The sequence below is a fragment of the Sciurus carolinensis genome, chromosome 4 (genome assembly GCF_902686445.1).
Source record: "Sciurus carolinensis chromosome 4, mSciCar1.2, whole genome shotgun sequence".
NCBI classification, from domain to species: domain Eukaryota; kingdom Metazoa; phylum Chordata; class Mammalia; order Rodentia; family Sciuridae; genus Sciurus; species Sciurus carolinensis.
Genome location: NC_062216.1, coordinates 68006634 through 68012836, shown reverse-complemented (window position 1 = coordinate 68012836; position 6203 = coordinate 68006634). Strand labels below are relative to the sequence as shown.

At 36.5% G+C, this 6203-nt stretch overlaps 1 pseudogene; it reads left to right on the top strand.

Annotated features, from left to right (window-relative positions):
- The first annotated feature begins 5092 nt into the window (after positions 1 to 5092).
- Positions 5093 to 5850, top strand: LOC124983000 (holocytochrome c-type synthase-like; annotated as a pseudogene).
- The last annotated feature ends 353 nt before the right edge of the window (positions 5851 to 6203 follow it).

Genomic DNA, 6203 nt, shown 5'->3' with positions numbered 1-6203 from the left:
GGCCACAAAGCTAATGTTAGCAAATACAAGAAGATAGAGACACTACCTTGTATTCTATCAGATCATAATGGATTGAAATTAGAAATAAATGACAGAGTAAAAAACAGAAACTACTCCAACACCTGGAGATTAAACAATATGCTATTATATGATGAATGGATAACAGAAGATATCAGGAAGGAAATTAAAAAATTCTTAGAGGTAAATGAGAACAAAGAAACATCATATCAAAATCTCTGAGACACTATGAAAGCAGTACTTAGAGGAAAATTTATTTCATGGAGCACATTCAATAAAAGAAGAAAAAATCAACAAATAATGACCTAACACTACAGCTCAAAACCCTAGAAAAAGAAAAACAGAGCAACACCAAAAGTAGTAGAAGACAGGAAATAGTTAAAATCAGAGCCGAAATCAACAAAATTGAAATAAAAGAAACAATCAAAAAAATTGACAAAATAAATAGTTCATTCTTTGAAAAAATAAACAAAATTGATAAACTCTTAGCCACACTAACAAAGAGAAGAAGAGAGAAAACCAAAATTACTAAAATTCGGAATGAACAAGGAAATATCACAACAGACACAATTGAAATACAAAACATAATTAGAAGCTATTTTGAAAATCTATACTCCAACAAAATAGAAAATTTCGAAGACATCAACAGGTTTCTAGAGACATATGAATTACCTAAACTGAACGAGGAGGACATACACAATTTAAATAGACCAATTTGAAGTAATGAAATAGAAGAAGTCATCAAAAGCCTACCAACAAAGAAATGTCCAGGACCAGATGGGTTCTCAGCCGAGTTCTACAAAACCTTTAAAGAAAAGCTCATTCCAATACTTCTCAAAGTATTCCATGAAACAGATGAAGGAACCCTCCCAAACTCATTCTATGAAGCCAATATTACCCTGATACCTAAACCAGACAGAGACACATCAAGTTAAGAAAATTTCAGACCAATATCCTTAATGAACATCGACGCAAAAATTCTCAACAAAATATTAGCAAATCGCATACAAAAACATATTAAAAAGATAGTGCACCACGATCAAGTGGGTTTCATCCCAGGGATGCAAGGTTGGTTCAACATTTGGAAATCAATAAATGTAATTCACCATATCAACAGACTTAAAGTCAAGAATCACATGATTATTTCAATAGATGCAGAAAAAGCATTTGATAAAATACAGCATCCCTTCATGCTCAAAACACTAGAAAAAATATGGATAGTGGGAACATTCCTTAACATTGTGAAGGCTATCTAGCTAAGCCCATGGCTAATATCATTCTAAATGGTGAAAAACTGAAAGCATTCCCCGTAAAAACTGGAACAAGGTAGGATGCCCCCTTTCACCACTTCTATTCAACATTGTCCTTGAGACTCTAGCCAGAGTAATTAGACAGACCAAAGAAATTAAAGGGATACGAATAGGAAAAGAACAACTCAAACTATCCCTATTTGCTGATGATATGATTATATACTTAGAGGAACCAGGAAATTCCACCAGAAAACTTTTAGAACTCATAAGTGAATTCAGCAAAGTAGCAGGATATAAGATCAATGCTCATAAATCCAATGCATTTTTATACATAAGGGATGAATCTTTGGAAAGAAAAATTAGGAAAACTACCCCATTCAATATAGCTTTGAAAAAAGTAAAATACTTTGGAATCAATCTAACAAAATAGGTGAAAAACCTCTACAATGAGAACTACAGAACACTAAAGAAAGAAATTAAAGAAAACCTTAGAAGATGGAAAGATCTCCCATGTTCTTGGATAGGCAGAACTAATATTGTGAAAATGGCCATACTACCAAAAGTGCTATACAGATTCAATGCAATTCCAATTAAAACCCCAATGATGTACCTTACAGAAATAGAGCAAGCAATCATGAAATTCATCTGGAAGAGAAAGAAAACCAGAATAGCTAAAGCAATCATTCACAGGAAAAATGATGCTGGGGGTATCGCAATATCAGAACTTCAACTATACTACAAAGCAATAGTAACAAAAACGGAATGGTATTGGTACCAAAATAGGTAGATCAATGGTACAGAACAGAGAACACGGACACAAATCCAAATAAATACAATTTTCTTATACTAGACAAAGGGGCCAAAAATATGCAATGGAGAAAAGATAGCCTCTTTAACAAATGGTACTGGGAAAATTGGAAATCCATATGCAACAGAATGAAACTAAACCCATATCTCTCACCGTGCACAAAACTCAACTCAAAATGGATCAAGGATCTCGGAATGAGACCAGAGACCGTGCAGATTATAGAAGAAAACGTAAGTCCAGATCTTCAACATGTCAGCTTAGAACCAGTCCTCAACAGGACTCCCATAGCACAAGAAATAAAAGTAAGAATCAGTAACTGGGATAGATTCAAACTAAAAAGCTTTCTCTCACCAAAGGAAACTATCAGCAATGAGAAGAAAGAGCCTACAGAGTGGGAGAAAATCTTTGCCAATAATACTTCAGAGAGAGCACTAATTTCCAGAATCTATAAAGAACTCAAGAAACTCTACACCAAGAATACAAATAACCCAACCAACAAATGGGCTAAGGAAATGAACAGACACTTCACAGAAGAAGGTCTACAAGCAATCAACAAACATATGAAAAAATGTTCCACATCTCTAGTAATAAGAGAAATGCAAATCAAAACCACCCTAAGATTCCATCTCACCCCAATTAGAATGGCGATTATCAAGAATACAAGCAATAACAGGTGTTGGTGAGGATGTGGGGAAAAAGGTACACTCATACATTGCTGGTGGGGCTGCAAATGAGTGCAGCCACTCTGGAAAGCAGTGTAGAGATTCCTTAGAAAGCTTGGAATGGAACCATCATTTGACCCAGCTATCCCACTCCTTGGCCTATACCCAAAGGACTTAAAATCAGCATACTACAGAGATACAGCCACATCAATGTTCATAGCTGCTCAATTCACAATAGCCAGATTGTGGAACCAACCTAGATGCCCTTGAATTGATGAATGGATAAAAAAAACTGTGGTATATATATATATATATATATATATATATATATATATATATATATATAATGGAATATTACTCAGCCATAAAGAATGATAAAATTATGGCATTTGCAGGCAAATGGATAAAATTGGGGAATATCATGCTAAGTGAGATAAGCCAATCTCAAAAAACCAAAGGATGAATGATCTCTCTGATAAGCGGATGATGACACATAATGGGAGGTGGGAAGGGTTCGTATTAGGGTTAGGGTTAGGGTTAGGGTTAGGGAGGGGGGCAAGAATGGAGGAAGGAAGGACTATATAGAGGGGAAAAGAGGGGTGGGAGGGGTGGGGGGGAAGGGAAAAATAACAGAATGAATCAAACATTACCCTATGTAAATTTATGATTACACAAATGGTATGCCTTTACTCCATGTACAAACAGTGAAACAACATGTATCCCATTTGTTTACAATAAAAAAAGAGATGCATAAACTCTAAATAGCTACATCTGTTGGAAGACACTCTAATCCAGAGAAACTCAGAGATTCTGTCACCCTACCCCAGTTGTAAGATATTTCGTATTTTTCCCCCAGTGTAAAAGACTTTTCTAAGCACTTGAACTTGTCTCTTTGATAAGTAACAGGAAAAGAAGACCATAAACCTTTAAAATACTACTTATTTAAGTCCTTTTTAAATTATTATATTCAAGAAGATTTCAGAAGATGACCTGAGTCATCTTTGTGATATGTCATACCCTGTCACATCAAGAAATAGCATGTTTCCCTTTCACATTGATCTCTCTTGTCTTTGAATAAATGTATTTACATAAACTTGTTTTACTTCCTTCTTAGGAACAGTCTTACATGGAACATGGTAAATATCTAGTACAAATAGAATTTAGCTAGAAAATATGATCTAATGAATGAAAATTTACAGAAAATCTACCTAAGAAATATTTGTGGAACATAAGTTGGCATATCATTTGTTATGAAAGTGAAGATCTGAATGACCTAGAACAGCTCCAAACACTTATTTGTGGCTACCAAGGCAATATGAAGTGAAAAGTTCAGAAAGATATTCAGGTAAGGTAGGAGAAAAGAATTTTTTGACTGAGAAAAAAATAATCACACACACACAACCATTGTCTCAATGTAAACTATTTAGCTAAATTTGTAAGCAAATTTAGTAAATCCATGCATAATCCTCTGTCCTATTTTATTATAGCTTTGAATAAAAATTTCCAGTGCACTGAAAACATCCTTTAGTTCTAGAATTGTTTCCTATTTGAAAAGTAAAGAAACTGCTTAGCTCAAGATCTACAGTAAAAACATCTACTTCCACATTAGTATTAATAACCCATCATATCACCACACTACAGGAAGCCATCCACCCCAAGGTACTGTAGAGACCATGAGACAGTGCTCAAAGCTACTTTCTTGTACTGTGCTATCGAGTGGGTATAAGCACTCACTTTGGGCACTATATAATATGGTAAACAAAGAGAAAAAAGAAAACCTTTCTTATTACCTTTTTTAAAATGCCAAATACACTAGGCATGGTGGCAGTCACCTGTAATCCCATCAATTTATGAGATTGAGATAGGAAGATCCTCAATTTAAGGTCAGCCTGGGCAACTGAGATCATGTCTCAAAATAAAAAAAAAAAAAAAAAGAAAGAAAAGGACCAGGGATGTTGTTGGTAGAGCATCCTGGGATCAATCTAACACACACACACATACACACACACACAAACACACACACACGAGGAATAAGCAACATTATGACATCTTGAAACATGACAGTAATCACAGAGCTTAGCACTATGCATAGCAAATCCTAATGATGACTGATTCTTTTATTTTCTTACCCTGATAATATTCCATTTTTAGATTCAGCATAGTACAGAAGATAAGAATATATGCTGAGGTAAAAAGGAGCTATAGAGTAACAATCTTTCTGCATTGTATTGTCTCTTCATCTCCCACCTTCGGAAAAGGAAGGAGCAGCGCGCCAGAGCGCTGGCGGTAACAAAGGTGACCCCGGTGACCAAGTGGAAATTTAAAATAGTTTGGAGTCAACACTGATTCCAACCATGGGTTTGTCAGCCTCTACTCCTGCTGTTCCAGTTCAGACCTCAAAAACTTCAGATCATCAGACAGCATCACCACCTTCAGGATGCCCAATGCATGTGGAACCCTCTGGTCCAACCTGTGAGAGCAAAACATACTCTGTGCCTGCCCACCAAGATCATGCATATGAGTATGTGGATTGTCCCATTACAGGTGCTGCTGCTAAGAGTAAGGAGAACCCGGATCCTTCAAATCTGATGCCACCACCTAATCAAACACCAGCTCCAGATCATCCCTTTCCTTTGTCTACTGTCATCCATTCCACAAGCAGATTCAGAGAAAAAGTGGGTTTATCCTTGAACAGATGTTCTGGAATGCAATGTTGAGGAAAGGGTGGAAGTGGAAGGATGAGGATATTAGAAAGATATGTATAATATCATTAGACTTCACAATCAGAACAAGGAGATTTTGAAGTGGCAAGCTTGTCATGCAGCAGAGCGTCCCTGTGGTCCATCATTGATCCAATTTGGAGGGAAAGCAAAATAGTATTCACCAAGGGCAAGAATTCATTCCTGAATAGGGTATGAGTTGCCCTTCCACAGGCATGGTTTGGATCATCAACCACTGTGGCACAGAAGTTAGATATGTGATAGATTACTACGATGGTGGCAAAGTCAACAAGGACTACCAGTTCACCATCCTGGATGTCTGCCCGGCCTTGGATTTGCTCTCAGCAGTATGGGACAGAATGAAAGTTGCTTGGTGGTGCTGGACATCATAACCACTGTTTTGTTTGTGATGCAAAGTATAAACTATTTTTTTTTTCTGAGAGACACATTAAACTATTTTCCCCCAACTGAATTCCACTCATGATGTAACGCGATCTTCAAATGGGTAATCACACTTCATTCTCCACTTAGCAAAGGATCCTTGATCCATTCAGTTTTGAGTTGCATTTTGCCTTGCAGTCTATAGCAGATCAAAACCAAAAGTGTTCTTCCCTTTTGGTTTAAGTGGGAAGCAGTCCCTCAGTTTGGCCCTTAGCTGAAATATTGCCTGTGTACTTCATTTAGAAAAGTGTGAAAGACTTCTGAAAAAGAGTTATTAGAAAGTGAGGACAAGCACAAGGCCCTG